General features: G+C 62.9%; 6 pseudogenes; all 6 read left to right on the top strand.

Annotated features, from left to right (window-relative positions):
- Positions 1 to 3,532: 3,532 nt before the first annotated feature.
- LOC142863734 (uncharacterized) lies at positions 3,533 to 3,654 on the top strand (annotated as a pseudogene).
- A 3,408-nt stretch (positions 3,655 to 7,062) lies between these two features.
- On the top strand, positions 7,063 to 7,180 carry LOC142863677 (uncharacterized; annotated as a pseudogene).
- A 3,529-nt stretch (positions 7,181 to 10,709) lies between these two features.
- Positions 10,710 to 10,831, top strand: LOC142863733 (uncharacterized; annotated as a pseudogene).
- Positions 10,832 to 14,239: 3,408 nt separating this feature from the next.
- LOC142863676 (uncharacterized) lies at positions 14,240 to 14,357 on the top strand (annotated as a pseudogene).
- Positions 14,358 to 17,884: 3,527 nt separating this feature from the next.
- Positions 17,885 to 18,006, top strand: LOC142863732 (uncharacterized; annotated as a pseudogene).
- Positions 18,007 to 21,409: 3,403 nt separating this feature from the next.
- LOC142863675 (uncharacterized) lies at positions 21,410 to 21,527 on the top strand (annotated as a pseudogene).
- Positions 21,528 to 24,750: the final 3,223 nt, after the last annotated feature.

The raw sequence follows: 24,750 nt of genomic DNA, 5'->3' as shown, positions 1-24,750 counted from the left end.
TTTTTTTTTTTTTTTTTTTTTTTTGCCTCTTGTTCTGTCCCCTTTCTGGGAGCGCGGCGGCGGTCAGGGGGATCACCCCCACCCTCAGCGCCCGTCGCGGTGCCTGGCGCCCCAGCCCGCACCGTGGGGCCTCCTCTTGTCCCGAGCTGTGACACCGCCGCCACGCGGCAGCACGCGTGGCATCTGGACTGTCAGGTGTCAGACCAAAGGTCTGGTCTGTGGGAACCGACACGCTGGAGGAAACCTTGAGAGGCTGAGAGGGGAGGGAGTTCCAGGAGAATTCCAGGACGTCATTTTGAGCGAGTATGTGACCAGAACTCATCCCGTTGCTTTTGGGGTTCTACGGGCTACACGTAGGAATCTTTGGTGGTGGCACTGGATGTTGGGGGATCCGGAGTCACACGCAGACCTGCTCCACAGGCCTCATTTTACTTTTCTTTTCGGATTCATTTTCTGAAAAGGTGTGTCTTATCTCTATGATTACATTTCCTTTTCTCTCTCTTTCCGAGCAGATCATGGGAGTCCACGTATTGAGGTGACATGTATTGCCCGTGCCCCCCTCCCCCCCGTTTTCTGATTCATTTATTTCTCATTTTCTCCCAGCGTATGGTGGGGGTACCAATGTTAAGGTCAGCTGCATCGCCCTGTCCCCGCCTCCCCCCTCGGGTCAGAGCTTCAAGTGCGCCCATGCCCCGGTTGGTGCGCACCCACCCCATTCCTAATGGATGTGCACGCCCATCCCCTGCCCACGCCCGCCCGACACCCACCCGATGAAGGCGATTCCTCTGTGTCCACTTAGGTGTCCATCGGTTCCTACCAATCTGCTGGCGAGCGCGCGCACGTGGCGCTCTTGTGTCCGTTCTTGGGACACTTGGCTTACTGGAACGGGTTCCAGCTCTGGCCGGGAGAACACGAGAGGTGCCCTCTCACCGCTGTTCCTCATAGCTGAACGGCACTCCGTGGTGTCCACGCGCCACATTTTATTAATGCACCCGTGGATCGATGGGCACTCGGGGCGCTTCCACATCTTTGCGATTGTGAATGGCGCCCTAACTGTAACCCTGACCCCTACCCAGCCCGTCTCCTCTGCCCCTGCCTGAGGCGCTCCTCCCCCGCCAGGCCCGTCACTGTCCTCGTCCCCTGCCTGACCGGCTCCTCCCCGCCCGGCCTGTCACCGTCCTCTGCCCCTGCGTGACACGCTCCTCCCCGCCCGGCCCATCACCTTGGCCCCTGCCTGACTCGCTCCTCCCCACCTCGGCCCCTGCCTGACGGTCTCCTCCGTCGCCTGGGCCTTCCGAGGGCTTGGTGTGGACGCTGCTTCCAGGAAGCCCTCCAGGAACCCGGCAGCCGGGCGGCCGCAGCAGTCTCGCGCAGCCCTCGCTAAGTCGCGGGCGGGGCACGTGCCCCCACTGTGCCGCGGGGGCCCAGCCCGGTGTCTTCTCTGAGGCCCTGCGGCTGCCGCTCCCCGCGAGGGGAGAGCCGTGGAGGTGGGGACCGCCTCCTGGTGGGGACGTACACCCAGCTCTCCGCGTCGGATTCCGGGGCTCTCTGTCCTGCCCGGAGGCCCAGCTGGCCTGCGGGTCCTTAGAGTGGCAGAAACGTCCTCAAGCTGATATTGCCAGTCAGGTGGGTGTCTGCACTTTTGTGCCGGGCACCCCAGGGAGGCCCAGGGGCTGGCTGGACAACGCGGCCTGCTGGGGGTCGGGGGTGCGCTTTGGAGGAGCAACTGATGCCCTTTGGACTTTGCTAGCAGCGTCTGAGGTGTCTCTGAGCCCTGCTCCATGTCGGGGAGAGGAGGAGGAGGAGGAGGTGGCAGGGGCCGTGACCTACAGTCGTGTTCCCGGGGTGGCACGGCATGTGGCTTCTTCCACAGGCTGCTCGGCCTGGGCTCCCTGCACCTGGGCCTTTGGAGGACTGGCCCTGTTCTTGCCGACACTTCCTGCAGGGACCCAGAGCTGGGAGGTTGCATCTCCCAGCCCTGGGTCGGGCAGAGCCCCAGCGGGCCATGCCCACAACCTCTCTCAGCACGGGTCCCCCAGAAGGCTTCTTTGGGACCAGGATTCTCTTGCGGGTGACTGTTTAAGGTCTGGCCCCTGGGTGGAGGGGCACCAGGAGTAGAGGAGCAGGAAGGGGAAGGGGGTGGCCAGGTGAGGGGACACTTTGAGGCCAAGTCCAAGCTTCAGCCTGATCCTCCTGGGAACCCCGGGGTGGACATCACACCTCCTGGTTGTCCTGCTCTGAGACCCGGACCCGGGCTTCGCATTTTCACAGCAGCCGGTCGTGGGCTGAGGACACCTGGGGCGTTGGGAACTCCCTGGCTTCTCCTTGGTTTAACATCTGAGCTGCTTGTGAATTGTGCCGCCACACACACCCGAGTGCAGGTGTCTTCCGCACAGACTGCGGGCCTCGCTCTTCTGAATGCCGCTAGCTCGCCACCCACCCACGGGTGAACCTGGTCAGGGTACTTTCTCTCAGGGGCAGACTCTGATCCGGGCGGGCTACCGGTGTCTCTGTTTGCTCGTTTCTTTCTTCCATTTCGGGAAAGGCTTCCTTACTGGGTGTGGAAATCTCCTATGCCTTTCCTCACCTATTCTGTCAGCTTTAAAATTCTCTTTCAGTTACCACCCTCACAGATGGAGTAGGAAACTCTTTCCGGTGCACTCATTAGTGAAATGACCTCAATGAAGCTGGAATCCAATATCTAATCGCCGATTTCTAGCGAGTCCACACGCCAGGGTGGTCGGGGTCCAATGCAGCCCCGGCCAGGCCCAGGCCCCTTGGACTGGGCCACAGGAGGACACAGAGGAGGGTCCCGGCCCCCACGGTAGCGGTGCGGGCAGTTCTCCAAGGGCTTGGGCGTTTTCCAGTGGTAGGAGATGGAGGGGACTGATTTCTTCAGCGCCACACAAACCACGCCACCCCACCCCACCCATGGGACACATCCCGAGAGAGAGAGAGAGAGAGAGAGAGAGAGAGAGAGAGAGAGAGAGAGAGAGAGAGTGAGAGAGAGTGAGAGAGAGAGAGACGCCCCATACACTCGCTCCCCTCCCTTTTGCGCTGTGCCCCGGCCCTGGTCTGGGGGAATAGGGGGCAGCCCACCCACAGGGCTGGGGGGGGCGCAGCTGAAAGAGGTTGTCGGGGAGGGCGGCCCCTGGCTGGGGTCAAAGGGCGAGAGCCCCGCGCGTGCGCAGTCAGCAGTGGCGGCGGCGGGGACGCGCTGGGGGTTGGGCAGCTGGTAGGTGAAGTAGGCCAGGCGAGGAGAGGAGGGGGGCTGGAAGGTCTCCACCTTGGCGAGTCCAGCCGTGGAATCGCATCTTGTTGAGTGAGTGTGAGTGTGTGTGGGTGTGTATAGAGAGACAGCTCCCCACCCCGGCCCGCCCCGCCCCGCCCGTCACCCCTGTCCCTCGGAGCCCGCCGGACCCGGCCGGCGAACTCAACAGTCCCGGCCCGGCGCGGGGCCTGGGGCGGGAGGAGGCGGCGGGGAAGCGCAGAGAGGCTCGGCTTCTTGAGCGTGGCAGGGGCGCCTTCCACCGTCTAGGGCCACACCACCCTGAACGCGCCCGCCGGATCTCGTCTGTTCTCGGAAGCTAAGCAGGGTCGGGCCTGGTTAGTACTTGGATGGAGACCGCCTGGGAATACCGGGTGCGGTAGGCTGCTGCTGCTTTTTTTTTTTTGCCTCTTGTTCTGTCCCCTTTCTGGGAGCGCGGCGGCGGACCGGGGTGGGGGTCACCCCCACCCTCAGCGCCCGCCGCGGTGCCTGGCACCCCAGCCCGCACCGTGGGGCCTCCTCTTGTCCCAAGCCGCGACACCGCCGCCACGCGACAGCATGCGTGGCATCTGGACTGTCAGGTCTCAGACCAAAGGTCTGGTCTGTGGGAACCGACACGCTGGAGGAAACCTTGAGAGTCTGAGAGGGGAGGGAGTTCCAGAAGAAGGCCAGGATGTCATTTTGAGGGAGTACGTGACCAGAACTCGTCCCGTTGCTTTTGGGGTTCTATGGGCTCCACGTAGGAATCTTTGGTGGTGGCACCTGATGTTGGGGGATCCGGAGTCACACCCAGACCTGCTCCACAGGCCTCCTTTTACTTTTCTCTTCGGATTCATTATTTTTAAAACGTGTCTCTTACCTCTATTATTGCATTTTCTTTTCTCTCTCTTTTCAAGCAGTTGATGGGAGTCCAAGTATCCAGGTGACATGTGTTGCCCGTGCCCCCCTCCCCCCTGTGTTCTTATTCATTTACCTCTCATGTTGTTCCAGCGTATTGTGGGGGTACCAATGTTAAGGTCGGGTACGTTGTCCTCTCCCAGCCTCCCCCCTCCGGTCATTAGCTTCAAGTGCGCCCATCCCCCAGTCGGTGCGCACCCACCCCATTCCTAATGGATGTGTATGCCCATCCCCTCCCCCCGCCCGCCCGACGCCCACCCGATGAAGGTGATTCCTCTGTGTCCACTTAGGTGTCCATCCGTTCGTACCGATTTGGTGGTGAGCGCGCTCACGTGGCGCTCGTGTGTCCATTCTTGGGATACTTGGCTTACTGGAACGGGTTCCAGCTCTGGCCGGGAGAACACGAGAGGTGCCCTCTCACCGCTGCTCCTCAGGGCCGAATGGCACTCCGTGGTGTCCACGCGCCAGATTTTATTAATGCACTCCTGGATGGATGGGCACTCGGGTCGCTTCCACATCTTTGCGATTGTGAATTGTGCCCTAACTGTAACCCTAACCCTTACCCCGCCCGTCTCCTGTGCCCCTGCCTGACGCACTCCTCCCCGGCCAGGCCCGTCACCGTCCTCGGCCCCTGCCTGAACGGCTCCTTCCTACCCGGCCCGTCACCGTCACCGTCTTCGGCCCCTGCCTGACATGCTCCTCCTTGCCCGTCACCATCCTCGGCCCCTGCATGACCGGCTCCCCCGTCGCCTGGGCCTTCCAAGGGCTTGGTGTGGACGCTGCTTCCAGGAAGCCCTCCAGAAACCCGGCAGCAGGGTGGACGCAGCAGTCTCGAGCAGCCATCCCTAAGTCGCGTGTGGGGGACGTGCCCCCGCTGTGCCGTGGGGGCCCAGCCTGGTGTCTTCCCTGAGGCCCTGCGGCTGCCGCTCCCCGCGAGGGGAGAGCGGCGGAGGTGGGGACGGCCTCCTGATGGGGACGTACACGCAGCTCTCCACACGCAGCTCTCCACGTCGGATTCCGGGGCTCTCTGTCCTGCCAGAAGGCCCAGCTGGCCTGCGGGTCCTTAGAGTGGCAAAAACATCCAAAAACTGAGATTGAGGGTCCGGTGGGTGTCTGCACTTTTGTGCTGGGTACCCCAGGGAGGCCCGGGGGCTGGCTGGACAACGTGGTCTGCTGGGCGGGGGGTTTGGAGGAGCAACTGATGCCCTTTGCACTTTGGGTAGCAAGAGTCTGAGGTGTCTCTGAGCCCTGCGCCATGTCGGGCGGGGGCGCGGGGGGGGGGGGAGGAGGAGGAGGTGGGAAGGGCCGGGGCCTGCAGTGGTGTTCCCGGGGTGGCACGGCAAGTGGCTTCTTCCACAGGCTGCTTGGCCTGGGCTCCCTGCACCTGGGCCTTTGGAGGACTGGCCCTGTGCTTGCCAACACTTCCTGCAGGGACCCAGAGCTGGGAGGTTGCATCTCTCAGCCCTGGGTCGGGCAGAGCCCCAGCAGGCCATGCCCACAACCTCTCTCAGCACGGGTCCCCCAGAAGGCTCCTTTGGGACCAGGATTCTCTTGCGGTGACTCTTTAAGGTCTGGCCCCTGGATGGAGGGGCACCAGGAGTAGAGGAGCAGGAAGGGGAAGGGGGTGGCCAGGCGAGGGGACACGTTGAGGCCAAGTCCCAGCTTCAGCCTGATCCTCCTGGGAACCCCGGGGTGGACATCACACCTCCTGGTTGTCCCGCTCTGAGACAAGGAGCCGGGCTTCGCATTCCCACAGCAGCCGGTCGTGGGCTGAGGACACCTGGGGCGTTGGGAACTCCCTGGCTTCTCCTTGGTTTAACATCTGGAGCTGCTTGTGAATTGTGCCGCCACACACACCCGAGTGCAGGTGTCTTCCGCACAGACTGCGGGCCTCGCTCTTCTGAATGCCGCTAGCTCGCCAACCACCCACGGGTGAACCTGGTCAGGGTACTTTCTCTCAGGGACAGACTCTGATCCGGGCGGGCTACCGGTGTCTCTGTTTGCTCGTTTCTTTCTTCCATTTCGGGAAAGTCTTCCTTGCTGGGTGTGGAAATCTCCTATGCCTTCCCTCGCCTATTCTGTCAGCTTTAAAATTCTCTTTCAGTTGCCACCCTCACAGATGGTTTAGGAAACTCTTTCCGGTGCACTCATTAGTGAAATGACCTCCATGAAGCTGGAATCCAATATCTAATCGCCGATTTTTAGCGAGTCCACACGCCAGGGTGGTCGGGGTCCAATGCAGCCCCGGCCAGGCCCAGGCCCCTTGGACTGGGCCACAGGAGGACACAGAGGAGGGTCCCGGCCCCCACGGTAGCGGTGCGGGCAGTTCTCCAAGGGCTTGGGGGTTTTCCAGAGGGAGGAGATGGAGGGGATTGATTTCTTCAGAGCCCCCCAAAGCACCCCACCCCACCCCACCACACCCATGGGACACATCCCGAGAGACGCCCCTACACTCGCTCCCCTCCCCCATGCGCTGTGCCCCAGCCCTGGCCCTGGGGAATAGGCGGCAGCCCACGCACAGGGCGGGGGGCACAGCTGAAAGGGTTTGTGGGGGAGGGCGGCCCCTGGCTGGGGGCAAAGGTCGAGCGCCCCGTGCGTGTGCTCAGTCAGCAGGGGCGGCGCGCTGGGGGTGGGGGGCAGGTAGGTGAAGGAGGCGAGGAGAGGAGGGGGGCTGGAAGGTCTCCACCTTGGCGGGTCCAGCCGTGGAGGCCCATCTCGCGTGTGTGTGTGTGTGTGTGTGTGTGTGTGTGTGTGTGTCTGGACAGCCCCCCACGCCGCCCCGCCCCTCTCCCCAGTCCCGCGGAGCCCGCCGGACCCGGCCGGCGAACGCAACAGGCCCGGAGAGGGGAAGCGCAGAGAGGCTCGGCTTCTTGAGCGGGGCAGGGGCGCCCTCCGCCGTCTCCGGCCATGCCGGCCTGAACGCGCCCGGTCTCGTCTGGTCTCGGAAGCTAAGCAGGGTCGGGCCTGGTCAGTACTTGGATGGGAGACCGCCTGGGAATACTGGTGCCGTAGGCTTTTTTTTTTTTTTTTTTTTTTTTGCCTCTTGTTCTGTCCCCTTTCTGGGAGCGCGGCGGCGGTCAGGGGGATCACCCCCACCCTCAGCGCCCGTCGCGGTGCCTGGCGCCCCAGCCCGCACCGTGGGGCCTCCTCTTGTCCCGAGCTGTGACACCGCCGCCACGCGGCAGCACGCGTGGCATCTGGACTGTCAGGTGTCAGACCAAAGGTCTGGTCTGTGGGAACCGACACGCTGGAGGAAACCTTGAGAGGCTGAGAGGGGAGGGAGTTCCAGGAGAATTCCAGGACGTCATTTTGAGCGAGTATGTGACCAGAACTCATCCCGTTGCTTTTGGGGTTCTACGGGCTACACGTAGGAATCTTTGGTGGTGGCACTGGATGTTGGGGGATCCGGAGTCACACGCAGACCTGCTCCACAGGCCTCATTTTACTTTTCTTTTCGGATTCATTTTCTGAAAAGGTGTGTCTTATCTCTATGATTACATTTCCTTTTCTCTCTCTTTCTGAGCAGATCATGGGAGTCCACGTATTGAGGTGACATGTATTGCCCGTGCCCCCCTCCCCCCCGTTTTCTGATTCATTTATTTCTCATTTTCTCCCAGCGTATGGTGGGGGTACCAATGTTAAGGTCAGCTGCATCGCCCTGTCCCCGCCTCCCCCCTCGGGTCAGAGCTTCAAGTGCGCCCATGCCCCGGTTGGTGCGCACCCACCCCATTCCTAATGGATGTGCATGCCCATCCCCTGCCCACGCCCGCCCGACACCCACCCGATGAAGGCGATTCCTCTGTGTCCACTTAGGTGTCCATCGGTTCCTACCAATCTGCTGGCGAGCGCGCGCACGTGGCGCTCTTGTGTCCGTTCTTGGGACACTTGGCTTACTGGAACGGGTTCCAGCTCTGGCCAGGAGAACACGAGAGGTGCCCTCTCACCGCTGTTCCTCATAGCTGAACGGCACTCCGTGGTGTCCACGCGCCACATTTTATTAATGCACCCGTGGATCGATGGGCACTCGGGGCGCTTCCACATCTTTGCGATTGTGAATGGCGCCCTAACTGTAACCCTGACCCCTACCCAGCCCGTCTCCTCTGCCCCTGCCTGAGGCGCTCCTCCCCCGCCAGGCCCGTCACTGTCCTCGTCCCCTGCCTGACCGGCTCCTCCCCGCCCGGCCTGTCACCGTCCTCTGCCCCTGCGTGACACGCTCCTCCCCGCCCGGCCCATCACCTTGGCCCCTGCCTGACTCGCTCCTCCCCACCTCGGCCCCTGCCTGACGGGCTCCTCCGTCGCCTGGGCCTTCCGAGGGCTTGGTGTGGACGCTGCTTCCAGGAAGCCCTCCAGGAACCCGGCAGCCGGGCGGCCGCAGCAGTCTCGCGCAGCCCTCGCTAAGTCGCGGGCGGGGCACGTGCCCCCACTGTGCCGCGGGGGCCCAGCCCGGTGTCTTCTCTGAGGCCCTGCGGCTGCCGCTCCCCGCGAGGGGAGAGCCGTGGAGGTGGGGACCGCCTCCTGGTGGGGACGTACACCCAGCTCTCCGCGTCGGATTCCGGGGCTCTCTGTCCTGCCCGGAGGCCCAGCTGGCCTGCGGGTCCTTAGAGTGGCAGAAACGTCCTCAAGCTGATATTGCCAGTCAGGTGGGTGTCTGCACTTTTGTGCCGGGCACCCCAGGGAGGCCCAGGGGCTGGCTGGACAACGCGGCCTGCTGGGGGTCGGGGGTGCGCTTTGGAGGAGCAACTGATGCCCTTTGGACTTTGCTAGCAGCGTCTGAGGTGTCTCTGAGCCCTGCTCCATGTCGGGGAGAGGAGGAGGAGGAGGAGGTGGCAGGGGCCGTGACCTACAGTCGTGTTCCCGGGGTGGCACGGCATGTGGCTTCTTCCACAGGCTGCTCGGCCTGGGCTCCCTGCACCTGGGCCTTTGGAGGACTGGCCCTGTTCTTGCCGACACTTCCTGCAGGGACCCAGAGCTGGGAGGTTGCATCTCCCAGCCCTGGGTCGGGCAGAGCCCCAGCGGGCCATGCCCACAACCTCTCTCAGCACGGGTCCCCCAGAAGGCTTCTTTGGGACCAGGATTCTCTTGCGGGTGACTGTTTAAGGTCTGGCCCCTGGGTGGAGGGGCACCAGGAGTAGAGGAGCAGGAAGGGGAAGGGGGTGGCCAGGTGAGGGGACACTTTGAGGCCAAGTCCAAGCTTCAGCCTGATCCTCCTGGGAACCCCGGGCTGGACATCACACCTCCTGGTTGTCCTGCTCTGAGACCCGGACCCGGGCTTCGCATTTTCACAGCAGCCGGTCGTGGGCTGAGGACACCTGGGGCGTTGGGAACTCCCTGGCTTCTCCTTGGTTTAACATCTGAGCTGCTTGTGAATTGTGCCGCCACACACACCCGAGTGCAGGTGTCTTCCGCACAGACTGCGGGCCTCGCTCTTCTGAATGCCGCTAGCTCGCCACCCACCCACGGGTGAACCTGGTCAGGGTACTTTCTCTCAGGGGCAGACTCTGATCCGGGCGGGCTACCGGTGTCTCTGTTTGCTCGTTTCTTTCTTCCATTTCGGGAAAGGCTTCCTTACTGGGTGTGGAAATCTCCTATGCCTTTCCTCACCTATTCTGTCAGCTTTAAAATTCTCTTTCAGTTACCACCCTCACAGATGGAGTAGGAAACTCTTTCCGGTGCACTCATTAGTGAAATGACCTCAATGAAGCTGGAATCCAATATCTAATCGCCGATTTCTAGCGAGTCCACACGCCAGGGTGGTCGGGGTCCAATGCAGCCCCGGCCAGGCCCAGGCCCCTTGGACTGGGCCACAGGAGGACACAGAGGAGGGTCCCGGCCCCCACGGTAGCGGTGCGGGCAGTTCTCCAAGGGCTTGGGCGTTTTCCAGTGGTAGGAGATGGAGGGGACTGATTTCTTCAGCGCCACACAAACCACGCCACCCCACCCCACCCATGGGACACATCCCGAGAGAGAGAGAGAGAGAGAGAGAGAGAGAGAGAGAGAGAGAGAGAGAGAGAGTGAGAGAGAGTGAGAGAGAGAGAGACGCCCCATACACTCGCTCCCCTCCCTTTTGCGCTGTGCCCCGGCCCTGGTCTGGGGGAATAGGGGGCAGCCCACCCACAGGGCTGGGGGGGGCGCAGCTGAAAGAGGTTGTCGGGGAGGGCGGCCCCTGGCTGGGGTCAAAGGGCGAGAGCCCCGCGCGTGCGCAGTCAGCAGTGGCGGCGGCGGGGACGCGCTGGGGGTTGGGCAGCTGGTAGGTGAAGTAGGCCAGGCGAGGAGAGGAGGGGGGCTGGAAGGTCTCCACCTTGGCGAGTCCAGCCGTGGAATCGCATCTTGTTGAGTGAGTGTGAGTGTGTGTGGGTGTGTATAGAGAGACAGCTCCCCACCCCGGCCCGCCCCGCCCCGCCCGTCACCCCTGTCCCTCGGAGCCCGCCGGACCCGGCCGGCGAACTCAACAGTCCCGGCCCGGCGCGGGGCCTGGGGCGGGAGGAGGCGGCGGGGAAGCGCAGAGAGGCTCGGCTTCTTGAGCGTGGCAGGGGCGCCTTCCACCGTCTAGGGCCACACCACCCTGAACGCGCCCGCCGGATCTCGTCTGTTCTCGGAAGCTAAGCAGGGTCGGGCCTGGTTAGTACTTGGATGGAGACCGCCTGGGAATACCGGGTGCGGTAGGCTGCTGCTGCTTTTTTTTTTTTGCCTCTTGTTCTGTCCCCTTTCTGGGAGCGCGGCGGCGGACCGGGGTGGGGGTCACCCCCACCCTCAGCGCCCGCCGCGGTGCCTGGCACCCCAGCCCGCACCGTGGGGCCTCCTCTTGTCCCAAGCCGCGACACCGCCGCCACGCGACAGCATGCGTGGCATCTGGACTGTCAGGTCTCAGACCAAAGGTCTGGTCTGTGGGAACCGACACGCTGGAGGAAACCTTGAGAGTCTGAGAGGGGAGGGAGTTCCAGAAGAAGGCCAGGATGTCATTTTGAGGGAGTACGTGACCAGAACTCGTCCCGTTGCTTTTGGGGTTCTATGGGCTCCACGTAGGAATCTTTGGTGGTGGCACCTGATGTTGGGGGATCCGGAGTCACACCCAGACCTGCTCCACAGGCCTCCTTTTACTTTTCTCTTCGGATTCATTATTTTTAAAACGTGTCTCTTACCTCTATTATTGCATTTTCTTTTCTCTCTCTTTTCAAGCAGTTGATGGGAGTCCAAGTATCCAGGTGACATGTGTTGCCCGTGCCCCCCTCCCCCCTGTGTTCTTATTCATTTACCTCTCATGTTGTTCCAGCGTATTGTGGGGGTACCAATGTTAAGGTCGGGTACGTTGTCCTCTCCCAGCCTCCCCCCTCCGGTCATTAGCTTCAAGTGCGCCCATCCCCCAGTCGGTGCGCACCCACCCCATTCCTAATGGATGTGTATGCCCATCCCCTCCCCCCGCCCGCCCGACGCCCACCCGATGAAGGTGATTCCTCTGTGTCCACTTAGGTGTCCATCCGTTCGTACCGATTTGGTGGTGAGCGCGCTCACGTGGCGCTCGTGTGTCCATTCTTGGGATACTTGGCTTACTGGAACGGGTTCCAGCTCTGGCCGGGAGAACACGAGAGGTGCCCTCTCACCGCTGCTCCTCAGGGCCGAATGGCACTCCGTGGTGTCCACGCGCCAGATTTTATTAATGCACTCCTGGATGGATGGGCACTCGGGTCGCTTCCACATCTTTGCGATTGTGAATTGTGCCCTAACTGTAACCCTAACCCTTACCCCGCCCGTCTCCTGTGCCCCTGCCTGACGCACTCCTCCCCGGCCAGGCCCGTCACCGTCCTCGGCCCCTGCCTGAACGGCTCCTTCCTACCCGGCCCGTCACCGTCACCGTCTTCGGCCCCTGCCTGACATGCTCCTCCTTGCCCGTCACCATCCTCGGCCCCTGCATGACCGGCTCCCCCGTCGCCTGGGCCTTCCAAGGGCTTGGTGTGGACGCTGCTTCCAGGAAGCCCTCCAGAAACCCGGCAGCAGGGTGGACGCAGCAGTCTCGAGCAGCCATCCCTAAGTCGCGTGTGGGGGACGTGCCCCCGCTGTGCCGTGGGGGCCCAGCCTGGTGTCTTCCCTGAGGCCCTGCGGCTGCCGCTCCCCGCGAGGGGAGAGCGGCGGAGGTGGGGACGGCCTCCTGATGGGGACGTACACGCAGCTCTCCACACGCAGCTCTCCACGTCGGATTCCGGGGCTCTCTGTCCTGCCAGAAGGCCCAGCTGGCCTGCGGGTCCTTAGAGTGGCAAAAACATCCAAAAACTGAGATTGAGGGTCCGGTGGGTGTCTGCACTTTTGTGCTGGGTACCCCAGGGAGGCCCGGGGGCTGGCTGGACAACGTGGTCTGCTGGGCGGGGGGTTTGGAGGAGCAACTGATGCCCTTTGCACTTTGGGTAGCAAGAGTCTGAGGTGTCTCTGAGCCCTGCGCCATGTCGGGCGGGGGCGCGGGGGGGGGGGGAGGAGGAGGAGGTGGGAAGGGCCGGGGCCTGCAGTGGTGTTCCCGGGGTGGCACGGCAAGTGGCTTCTTCCACAGGCTGCTTGGCCTGGGCTCCCTGCACCTGGGCCTTTGGAGGACTGGCCCTGTGCTTGCCAACACTTCCTGCAGGGACCCAGAGCTGGGAGGTTGCATCTCTCAGCCCTGGGTCGGGCAGAGCCCCAGCAGGCCATGCCCACAACCTCTCTCAGCACGGGTCCCCCAGAAGGCTCCTTTGGGACCAGGATTCTCTTGCGGTGACTCTTTAAGGTCTGGCCCCTGGATGGAGGGGCACCAGGAGTAGAGGAGCAGGAAGGGGAAGGGGGTGGCCAGGCGAGGGGACACGTTGAGGCCAAGTCCCAGCTTCAGCCTGATCCTCCTGGGAACCCCGGGGTGGACATCACACCTCCTGGTTGTCCCGCTCTGAGACAAGGAGCCGGGCTTCGCATTCCCACAGCAGCCGGTCGTGGGCTGAGGACACCTGGGGCGTTGGGAACTCCCTGGCTTCTCCTTGGTTTAACATCTGGAGCTGCTTGTGAATTGTGCCGCCACACACACCCGAGTGCAGGTGTCTTCCGCACAGACTGCGGGCCTCGCTCTTCTGAATGCCGCTAGCTCGCCAACCACCCACGGGTGAACCTGGTCAGGGTACTTTCTCTCAGGGACAGACTCTGATCCGGGCGGGCTACCGGTGTCTCTGTTTGCTCGTTTCTTTCTTCCATTTCGGGAAAGTCTTCCTTGCTGGGTGTGGAAATCTCCTATGCCTTCCCTCGCCTATTCTGTCAGCTTTAAAATTCTCTTTCAGTTGCCACCCTCACAGATGGTTTAGGAAACTCTTTCCGGTGCACTCATTAGTGAAATGACCTCCATGAAGCTGGAATCCAATATCTAATCGCCGATTTTTAGCGAGTCCACACGCCAGGGTGGTCGGGGTCCAATGCAGCCCCGGCCAGGCCCAGGCCCCTTGGACTGGGCCACAGGAGGACACAGAGGAGGGTCCCGGCCCCCACGGTAGCGGTGCGGGCAGTTCTCCAAGGGCTTGGGGGTTTTCCAGAGGGAGGAGATGGAGGGGATTGATTTCTTCAGAGCCCCCCAAAGCACCCCACCCCACCCCACCACACCCATGGGACACATCCCGAGAGACGCCCCTACACTCGCTCCCCTCCCCCATGCGCTGTGCCCCAGCCCTGGCCCTGGGGAATAGGCGGCAGCCCACGCACAGGGCGGGGGGCACAGCTGAAAGGGTTTGTGGGGGAGGGCGGCCCCTGGCTGGGGGCAAAGGTCGAGCGCCCCGTGCGTGTGCTCAGTCAGCAGGGGCGGCGCGCTGGGGGTGGGGGGCAGGTAGGTGAAGGAGGCGAGGAGAGGAGGGGGGCTGGAAGGTCTCCACCTTGGCGGGTCCAGCCGTGGAGGCCCATCTCGCGCGTGTGTGTGTGTGTGTGTGTGTGTGTGTGTGTGTGTCTGGACAGCCCCCCACGCCGCCCCGCCCCTCTCCCCAGTCCCGCGGAGCCCGCCGGACCCGGCCGGCGAACGCAACAGGCCCGGAGAGGGGAAGCGCAGAGAGGCTCGGCTTCTTGAGCGGGGCAGGGGCGCCCTCCGCCGTCTCCGGCCATGCCGGCCTGAACGCGCCCGGTCTCGTCTGGTCTCGGAAGCTAAGCAGGGTCGGGCCTGGTCAGTACTTGGATGGGAGACCGCCTGGGAATACTGGTGCCGTAGGCTTTTTTTTTTTTTTTTTTTTTTTTGCCTCTTGTTCTGTCCCCTTTCTGGGAGCGCGGCGGCGGTCAGGGGGATCACCCCCACCCTCAGCGCCCGTCGCGGTGCCTGGCGCCCCAGCCCGCACCGTGGGGCCTCCTCTTGTCCCGAGCTGTGACACCGCCGCCACGCGGCAGCACGCGTGGCATCTGGACTGTCAGGTGTCAGACCAAAGGTCTGGTCTGTGGGAACCGACACGCTGGAGGAAACCTTGAGAGGCTGAGAGGGGAGGGAGTTCCAGGAGAATTCCAGGACGTCATTTTGAGCGAGTATGTGACCAGAACTCATCCCGTTGCTTTTGGGGTTCTACGGGCTACACGTAGGAATCTTTGGTGGTGGCACTGGATGTTGGGGGATCCGGAGTCACACGCAGACCTGCTCCACAGGCCTCATTTTACTTTTCTTTTCGGATTCATTTTCTGAAAAGGTGTGTCTTATCTCTATGATTACATTTCCTTTTCTCTCTCTTTCCGAGCAGATCATGGGAGTCCACGTATTGAGGTGACATGTATTGCCCGTGCCCCCCTCCCCCCCGTTTTCTGATTCATTTATTTCTCATTTTCTCCCAGCGTATGGTGGGGGTACCAATGTTAAGGTCAGCTGCATCGCCCTGTCCCCGCCTCCCCCCTCGGGTCAGAGCTTCAAGTGCGCCCATGCCCCGGTTGGTGCGCACCCACCCCATTCCTAATGGATGTGCATGCCCATCCCCTGCCCACGCCCGCCCGACACCCACCCGATGAAGGCGATTCCTCTGTGTCCACTTAGGTGTCCATCGGTTCCTACCAATCTGCTGGCGAGCGCGCGCACGTGGCGCTCTTGTGTCCGTTCTTGGGACACTTGGCTTACTGGAACGGGTTCCAGCTCTGGCCGGGAGAACACGAGAGGTGCCCTCTCACCGCTGTTCCTCATAGCTGAACGGCACTCCGTGGTGTCCACGCGCCACATTTTATTAATGCACCCGTGGATCGATGGGCACTCGGGGCGCTTCCACATCTTTGCGATTGTGAATGGCGCCCTAACTGTAACCCTGACCCCTACCCAGCCCGTCTCCTCTGCCCCTGCCTGAGGCGCTCCTCCCCCGCCAGGCCCGTCACTGTCCTCGTCCCCTGCCTGACCGGCTCCTCCCCGCCCGGCCTGTCACCATCCTCTGCCCCTGCGTGACACGCTCCTCCCCGCCCGGCCCATCACCTTGGCCCCTGCCTGACTCGCTCCTCCCCACCTCGGCCCCTGCCTGACGGGCTCCTCCGTCGCCTGGGCCTTCCGAGGGCTTGGTGTGGACGCTGCTTCCAGGAAGCCCTCCAGGAACCCGGCAGCCGGGCGGCCGCAGCAGTCTCGCGCAGCCCTCGCTAAGTCGCGGGCGGGGCACGTGCCCCCACTGTGCCGCGGGGGCCCAGCCCGGTGTCTTCTCTGAGGCCCTGCGGCTGCCGCTCCCCGCGAGGGGAGAGCCGTGGAGGTGGGGACCGCCTCCTGGTGGGGACGTACACCCAGCTCTCCGCGTCGGATTCCGGGGCTCTCTGTCCTGCCCGGAGGCCCAGCTGGCCTGCGGGTCCTTAGAGTGGCAGAAACGTCCTCAAGCTGATATTGCCAGTCAGGTGGGTGTCTGCACTTTTGTGCCGGGCACCCCAGGGAGGCCCAGGGGCTGGCTGGACAACGCGGCCTGCTGGGGGTCGGGGGTGCGCTTTGGAGGAGCAACTGATGCCCTTTGGACTTTGCTAGCAGCGTCTGAGGTGTCTCTGAGCCCTGCTCCATGTCGGGGAGAGGAGGAGGAGGAGGAGGTGGCAGGGGCCGTGACCTACAGTCGTGTTCCCGGGGTGGCACGGCATGTGGCTTCTTCCACAGGCTGCTCGGCCTGGGCTCCCTGCACCTGGGCCTTTGGAGGACTGGCCCTGTTCTTGCCGACACTTCCTGCAGGGACCCAGAGCTGGGAGGTTGCATCTCCCAGCCCTGGGTCGGGCAGAGCCCCAGCGGGCCATGCCCACAACCTCTCTCAGCACGGGTCCCCCAGAAGGCTTCTTTGGGACCAGGATTCTCTTGCGGGTGACTGTTTAAGGTCTGGCCCCTGGGTGGAGGGGCACCAGGAGTAGAGGAGCAGGAAGGGGAAGGGGGTGGCCAGGTGAGGGGACACTTTGAGGCCAAGTCCAAGCTTCAGCCTGATCCTCCTGGGAACCCCGGGGTGGACATCACACCTCCTGGTTGTCCTGCTCTGAGACCCGGACCCGGGCTTCGCATTTTCACAGCAGCCGGTCGTGGGCTGAGGACACCTGGGGCGTTGGGAACTCCCTGGCTTCTCCTTGGTTTAACATCTGAGCTGCTTGTGAATTGTGCCGCCACACACACCCGAGTGCAGGTGTCTTCCGCACAGACTGCGGGCCTCGCTCTTCTGAATGCCGCTAGCTCGCCACCCACCCACGGGTGAACCTGGTCAGGGTACTTTCTCTCAGGGGCAGACTCTGATCCGGGCGGGCTACCGGTGTCTCTGTTTGCTCGTTTCTTTCTTCCATTTCGGGAAAGGCTTCCTTACTGGGTGTGGAAATCTCCTATGCCTTTCCTCACCTATTCTGTCAGCTTTAAAATTCTCTTTCAGTTACCACCCTCACAGATGGAGTAGGAAACTCTTTCCGGTGCACTCATTAGTGAAATGACCTCAATGAAGCTGGAATCCAATATCTAATCGCCGATTTCTAGCGAGTCCACACGCCAGGGTGGTCGGGGTCCAATGCAGCCCCGGCCAGGCCCAGGCCCCTTGGACTGGGCCACAGGAGGACACAGAGGAGGGTCCCGGCCCCCACGGTAGCGGTGCGGGCAGTTCTCCAAGGGCTTGGGCGTTTTCCAGTGGTAGGAGATGGAGGGGACTGATTTCTTCAGCGCCACACAAACCACGCCACCCCACCCCACCCATGGGACACATCCCGAGAGAGAGAGAGAGAGAGAGAGAGAGAGAGAGAGAGAGAGAGAGAGAGAGTGAGAGAGAGTGAGAGAGAGAGAGACGCCCCATACACTCGCTCCCCTCCCTTTTGCGCTGTGCCCCGGCCCTGGTCTGGGGGAATAGGGGGCAGCCCACCCACAGGGCTGGGGGGGGCGCAGCTGAAAGAGGTTGTCGGGGAGGGCGGCCCCTGGCTGGGGTCAAAGGGCGAGAGCCCCGCGCGTGCGCAGTCAGCAGTGGCGGCGGCGGGGACGCGCTGGGGGTTGGGCAGCTGGTAGGTGAAGTAGGCCAGGCGAGGAGAGGAGGTGGGCTGGAAGGTCTCCACCTTGGCGAGTCCAGCCGTGGAATCGCATCTTGTTGAGTGAGTGTGAGTGTGTGTGGGTGTGTATAGAGAGACAGCTCCCCACCCCGGCCCGCCCCGCCCCGCCCGTCACCCCTGTCCCTCGGAGCCCGCCGGACCCGGCCGGCGAACTCAACAGTCCCGGCCCGGCGCGGGGCCTGGGGCGGGAGGAGGCGGCGGGGAAGCGCAGAGAGGCTCGGCTTCTTGAGCGTGGCAGGGGCGCCTTCCACCGTCTAGGGCCACACCACCCTGAACGCGCCCGCCGGATCTCGTCTGTTCTCGGAAGCTAAGCAGGGTCGGGCCTGGTTAGTACTTGGATGGAGACCGCCTGGGAATACCGGGTGCGGTAGGCTGCTGCTGCTTTTTTTTTTTTGCCTCTTGTTCTGTCCCCTTTCTGGGAGCGCGGCGGCGGACCGGGGTGGGGGTCACCCCCACCCTCAGCGCCCGCCGCGGTGCCTGGCACCCCAGCCCGCACCGTGGGGCCTCCTCTTGTCCCAAGCCGCGACACCGCCGCCACGCGACAGCATGCGTGGCATCTGGACTGTCAGGTCTCAGACCAAAGGTCTGGTCTGTGGGAACCGACACGCTGGAGGAAACCTTGAGAGTCTGAGAGGGGAGGGAGTTCCAGAAGAAGGCCAGGATGTCATTTTGAGGGAGTACGTGACCAGAACTCGTCCCGTTGCTTTTGGGGTTCTATGGGCTCCACGTAGGAATCTTTGGTGGTGGCACCTGATGTTGGGGGATCCGGAGTCACACCCAGACCTGCTCCACAGGCCTCCTTTTACTTTTCTCTTCGGATTCATTATTTTTAAAACGTGTCTCTTACCTCTATTATTGCATTTTCTTTTCTCTCTCTTTTCAAGCAGTTGATGGGAGTCCAAGTATCCAGGTGACATGTGTTGCCCGTGCCCCCCTCCCCCCTGTGTTCTTATTCATTTACCTCTCATGTTGTTCCAGCGTATTGTGGGGGTACCAATGTTAAGGTCGGGTACGTTGTCCTCTCCCAGCCTCCCCCCTCCGGTCATTAGCTTCAAGTGCGCCCATCCCCCAGTCGGTGCGCACCCACCCCATTCCTAATGGATGTGTATGCCCATCCCCTCCTCCCGCCCGCCCGACGCCCACCCGATGAAGGTGATTCCTCTGTGTCCACTTAGGTGTCCATCCGTTCGTACCGATTTGGTGGTGAGCGCGCTCACGTGGCGCTCGTGTGTCCATTCTTGGGATACTTGGCTTACTGGAACGGGTTCCAGCTCTGGCCGGGAGAACACGAGAGGTGCCCTCTCACCGCTGCTCCTCAGGGCCGAATGGCACTCCGTGGTGTCCACGCGCCAGATTTTATTAATGCACTCCTGGATGGATGGGCACTCGGGTCGCTTCCACATCTTTGCGATTGTGAATTGTGCCCTAACTGTAACCCTAACCCTTACCCCGCCCGTCTCCTGTGCCCCTGCCTGACGCACTCCTCCCCGGCCAGGCCCGTCACCGTCCTCGGCCCCTGCCTGAACGGCTCCTTCCTACCCGGCCCGTCACCGTCACCGTCTTCGGCCCCTGCCTGACATGCTCCTCCTTGCCCGTCACCATCCTCGGCCCCTGCATGACCGGCTCCCCCGTCGCCTGGGCCTTCCAAGGGCTTGGTGTGGACGCTGCTTCCAGGAAGCCCTCCAGAAACCCGGCAGCAGGGTGGACGCAGCAGTCTCGAGCAGCCATCCCTAAGTCGCGTGTGGGGGACGTGCCCCCGCTGTGCCGTGGGGGCCCAGCCTGGTGTCTTCCCTGAGGCCCTGCGGCTGCCGCTCCCCGCGAGGGGAGAGCGGCGGAGGTGGGGACGGCCTCCTGATGGGGACGTACACGCAGCTCTCCACACGCAGCTCTCCACGTCGGATTCCGGGGCTCTCTGTCCTGCCAGAAGGCCCAGCTGGCCTGCGGGTCCTTAGAGTGGCAAAAACATCCAAAAACTGAGATTGAGGGTCCGGTGGGTGTCTGCACTTTTGTGCTGGGTACCCCAGGGAGGCCCGGGGGCTGGCTGGACAACGTGGTCTGCTGGGCGGGGGGTTTGGAGGAGCAACTGATGCCCTTTGCACTTTGGGTAGCAAGAGTCTGAGGTGTCTCTGAGCCCTGCGCCATGTCGGGCGGGGGCGCGGGGGGGGGGGAGGAGGAGGAGGTGGGAAGGGCCGGGGCCTGCAGTGGTGTTCCCGGGGTGGCACGGCAAGTGGCTTCTTCCACAGGCTGCTTGGCCTGGGCTCCCTGCACCTGGGCCTTTGGAGGACTGGCCCTGTGCTTGCCAACACTTCCTGCAGGGACCCAGAGCTGGGAGGTTGCATCTCTCAGCCCTGGGTCGGGCAGAGCCCCAGCAGGCCATGCCCACAACCTCTCTCAGCACGGGTCCCCCAGAAGGCTCCTTTGGGACCAGGATTCTCTTGCGGTGACTCTTTAAGGTCTGGCCCCTGGATGGAGTGGCACCAGGAGTAGAGGAGCAGGAAGGGGAAGGGGGTGGCCAGGCGAGGGGACACGTTGAGGCCAAGTCCCAGCTTCAGCCTGATCCTCCTGGGAACCCCGGGGTGGACATCACACCTCCTGGTTGTCCCGCTCTGAGACAAGGAGCCGGGCTTCGCATTCCCACAGCAGCCGGTCGTGGGCTGAGGACACCTGGGGCGTTGGGAACTCCCTGGCTTCTCCTTGGTTTAACATCTGGAGCTGCTTGTGAATTGTGCCGCCACACACACCCGAGTGCAGGTGTCTTCCGCACAGACTGCGGGCCTCGCTCTTCTGAATGCCGCTAGCTCGCCAACCACCCACGGGTGAACCTGGTCAGGGTACTTTCTCTCAGGGACAGACTCTGATCCGGGCGGGCTACCGGTGTCTCTGTTTGCTCGTTTCTTTCTTCCATTTCGGGAAAGTCTTCCTTGCTGGGTGTGGAAATCTCCTATGCCTTCCCTCGCCTATTCTGTCAGCTTTAAAATTCTCTTTCAGTTGCCACCCTCACAGATGGTTTAGGAAACTCTTTCCGGTGCACTCATTAGTGAAATGACCTCCATGAAGCTGGAATCCAATATCTAATCGCCGATTTTTAGCGAGTCCACACGCCAGGGTGGTCGGGGTCCAATGCAGCCCCGGCCAGGCCCAGGCCCCTTGGACTGGGCCACAGGAGGACACAGAGGAGGGTCCCGGCCCCCACGGTAGCGGTGCGGGCAGTTCTCCAAGGGCTTGGGGGTTTTCCAGAGGGAGGAGATGGAGGGGATTGATTTCTTCAGAGCCCCCCAAAGCACCCCACCCCACCCCACCACACCCATGGGACACATCCCGAGAGACGCCCCTACACTCGCTCCCCTCCCCCATGCGCTGTGCCCCAGCCCTGGCCCTGGGGAATAGGCGGCAGCCCACGCACAGGGCGGGGGGCACAGCTGAAAGGGTTTGTGGGGGAGGGCGGCCCCTGGCTGGGGGCAAAGGTCGAGCGCCCCGTGCGTGTGCTCAGTCAGCAGGGGCGGCGCGCTGGGGGTGGGGGGCAGGTAGGTGAAGGAGGCGAGGAGAGGAGGGGGGCTGGAAGGTCTCCACCTTGGCGGGTCCAGCCGTGGAGGCCCATCTCGCGTGTGTGTGTGTGTGTGTGTGTGTGTGTGTGTGTCTGGACAGCCCCCCACGCCGCCCCGCCCCTCTCCCCAGTCCCGCGGAGCCCGCCGGACCCGGCCGGCGAACGCAACAGGCCCGGAGAGGGGAAGCGCAGAGAGGCTCGGCTTCTTGAGCGGGGCAGGGGCGCCCTCCGCCGTCTCCGGCCATGCCGGCCTGAACGCGCCCGGTCTCGTCTGGTCTCGGAAGCTAAGCAGGGTCGGGCCTGGTCAGTACTTGGATGGGAGACCGCCTGGGAATACTGGTGCCGTAGGCTTTTTTTTTTTTTTTTTTTTTTTTTTTGCCTCTTGTTCTGTCCCCTTTCTGGGAGCGCGGCGGCGGTCAGGGGGATCACCCCCACCCTCAGCGCCCGTCGCGGTGCCTGGCGCCCCAGCCCGCACCGTGAGGCCTCCTCTTGTCCCGAGCTGTGACACCGCCGCCACGCGGCAGCACGCGTGGCATCTGGACTGTCAGGTGTCAGACCAAAGGTCTGGTCTGTGGGAACCGACACGCTGGAGGAAACCTTGAGAGGCTGAGAGGGGAGGGAGTTCCAGGAGAATTCCAGGACGTCATTTTGAGCGAGTATGTGACCAGAACTCATCCCGTTGCTTTTGGGGTTCTACGGGCTACACGTAGGAATCTTTGGTGGTGGCACTGGATGTTGGGGGATCCGGAGTCACACGCAGACCTGCTCCACAGGCCTCATTTTACTTTTCTTTTCGGATTCATTTTCTGAAAAGGTGTGTCTTATCTCTATGATTACATTTCCTTTTCTCTCTCTTTCCGAGCAGATCATGGGAGTCCACGTATTGAGGTGACATGTATTGCCCGTGCCCCCCTCCCCCCCGTTTTCTGATTCATTTATTTCTCATTTTCTCCCAGCGTATGGTGGGGGTACCAATGTTAAGGTCAGCTGCATCGCCCTGTCCCCGCCTCCCCCCTCGGGTCAGAGCTTCAAGTGCGCCCATGCCCCGGTTGGTGCGCACCCACCCCATTCCTAATGGATGTGCACGCCCATCCCCTGCCCACGCCCGCCCGACACCCACCCGATGAAGGCGATTCCTCTGTGTCCACTTAGGTGTCCATCGGTTCCTACCAATCTGCTGGCGAGCGCGCGCACGTGGCGCTCTTGTGTCCGTTCTTGGGACACTTGGCTTACTGGAACGGGTTCCAGCTCTGGCCGGGAGAACACGAGAGGTGCCCTCTCACCGCTGTTCCTCATAGCTGAACGGCACTCCGTGGTGTCCACGCGCCACATTTTATTAATGCACCCGTGGATCGATGGGCACTCGGGGCGCTTCCACATCTTTGCGATTGTGAATGGCGCCCTAACTGTAACCCTGACCCCTACCCAGCCCGTCTCCTCTGCCCCTGCCTGAGGCGCTCCTCCCCCGCCAGGCCCGTCACTGTCCTCGTCCCCTGCCTGACCGGCTCCTCCCCGCCCGGCCTGTCACCGTCCTCTGCCCCTGCGTGACACGCTCCTCCCCGCCCGGCCCATCACCTTGGCCCCTGCCTGACTCGCTCCTCCCCACCTCGGCCCCTGCCTGACGGTCTCCTCCGTCGCCTGGGCCTTCCGAGGGCTTGGTGTGGACGCTGCTTCCAGGAAGCCCTCCAGGAACCCGGCAGCCGGGCGGCCGCAGCAGTCTCGCGCAGCCCTCGCTAAGTCGCGGGCGGGGCACGTGCCCCCACTGTGCCGCGGGGGCCCAGCCCGGTGTCTTCTCTGAGGCCCTGCGGCTGCCGCTCCCCGCGAGGGGAGAGCCGTGGAGGTGGGGACCGCCTCCTGGTGGGGACGTACACCCAGCTCTCCGCGTCGGATTCCGGGGCTCTCTGTCCTGCCCGGAGGCCCAGCTGGCCTGCGGGTCCTTAGAGTGGCAGAAACGTCCTCAAGCTGATATTGCCAGTCAGGTGGGTGTCTGCACTTTTGTGCCGGGCACCCCAGGGAGGCCCAGGGGCTGGCTGGACAACGCGGCCTGCTGGGGGTCGGGGGTGCGCTTTGGAGGAGCAACTGATGCCCTTTGGACTTTGCTAGCAGCGTCTGAGGTGTCTCTGAGCCCTGCTCCATGTCGGGGAGAGGAGGAGGAGGAGGAGGTGGCAGGGGCCGTGACCTACAGTCGTGTTCCCGGGGTGGCACGGCATGTGGCTTCTTCCACAGGCTGCTCGGCCTGGGCTCCCTGCACCTGGGCCTTTGGAGGACTGGCCCTGTTCTTGCCGACACTTCCTGCAGGGACCCAGAGCTGGGAGGTTGCATCTCCCAGCCCTGGGTCGGGCAGAGCCCCAGCGGGCCATGCCCACAACCTCTCTCAGCACGGGTCCCCCAGAAGGCTTCTTTGGGACCAGGATTCTCTTGCGGGTGACTGTTTAAGGTCTGGCCCCTGGGTGGAGGGGCACCAGGAGTAGAGGAGCAGGAAGGGGAAGGGGGTGGCCAGGTGAGGGGACACTTTGAGGCCAAGTCCAAGCTTCAGCCTGATCCTCCTGGGAACCCCGGGGTGGACATCACACCTCCTGGTTGTCCTGCTCTGAGACCCGGACCCGGGCTTCGCATTTTCACAGCAGCCGGTCGTGGGCTGAGGACACCTGGGGCGTTGGGAACTCCCTGGCTTCTCCTTGGTTTAACATCTGAGCTGCTTGTGAATTGTGCCGCCACACACACCCGAGTGCAGGTGTCTTCCGCACAGACTGCGGGCCTCGCTCTTCTGAATGCCGCTAGCTCGCCACCCACCCACGGGTGAACCTGGTCAGGGTACTTTCTCTCAGGGGCAGACTCTGATCCGGGCGGGCTACCGGTGTCTCTGTTTGCTCGTTTCTTTCTTCCATTTCGGGAAAGGCTTCCTTACTGGGTGTGGAAATCTCCTATGCCTTTCCTCACCTATTCTGTCAGCTTTAAAATTCTCTTTCAGTTACCACCCTCACAGATGGAGTAGGAAACTCTTTCCGGTGCACTCATTAGTGAAATGACCTCAATGAAGCTGGAATCCAATATCTAATCGCCGATTTCTAGCGAGTCCACACGCCAGGGTGGTCGGGGTCCAATGCAGCCCCGGCCAGGCCCAGGCCCCTTGGACTGGGCCACAGGAGGACACAGAGGAGGGTCCCGGCCCCCACGGTAGCGGTGCGGGCAGTTCTCCAAGGGCTTGGGCGTTTTCCAGTGGTAGGAGATGGAGGGGACTGATTTCTTCAGCGCCACACAAACCACGCCACCCCACCCCACCCATGGGACACATCCCGAGAGAGAGAGAGAGAGAGAGAGAGAGAGAGAGAGAGAGAGAGAGAGAGAGAGAGAGTGAGAGAGAGTGAGAGAGAGAGAGACGCCCCATACACTCGCTCCCCTCCCTTTTGCGCTGTGCCCCGGCCCTGGTCTGGGGGAATAGGGGGCAGCCCACCCACAGGGCTGGGGGGGGCGCAGCTGAAAGAGGTTGTCGGGGAGGGCGGCCCCTGGCTGGGGTCAAAGGGCGAGAGCCCCGCGCGTGCGCAGTCAGCAGTGGCGGCGGCGGGGACGCGCT

This window comes from Microcebus murinus, chromosome 22 (genome assembly GCF_040939455.1).
Source record: "Microcebus murinus isolate Inina chromosome 22, M.murinus_Inina_mat1.0, whole genome shotgun sequence".
NCBI lineage: Eukaryota > Metazoa > Chordata > Mammalia > Primates > Cheirogaleidae > Microcebus > Microcebus murinus.
Note: the sequence above shows the minus strand (reverse complement) of the source record. Positions and strands in the feature narration are given on the sequence as shown.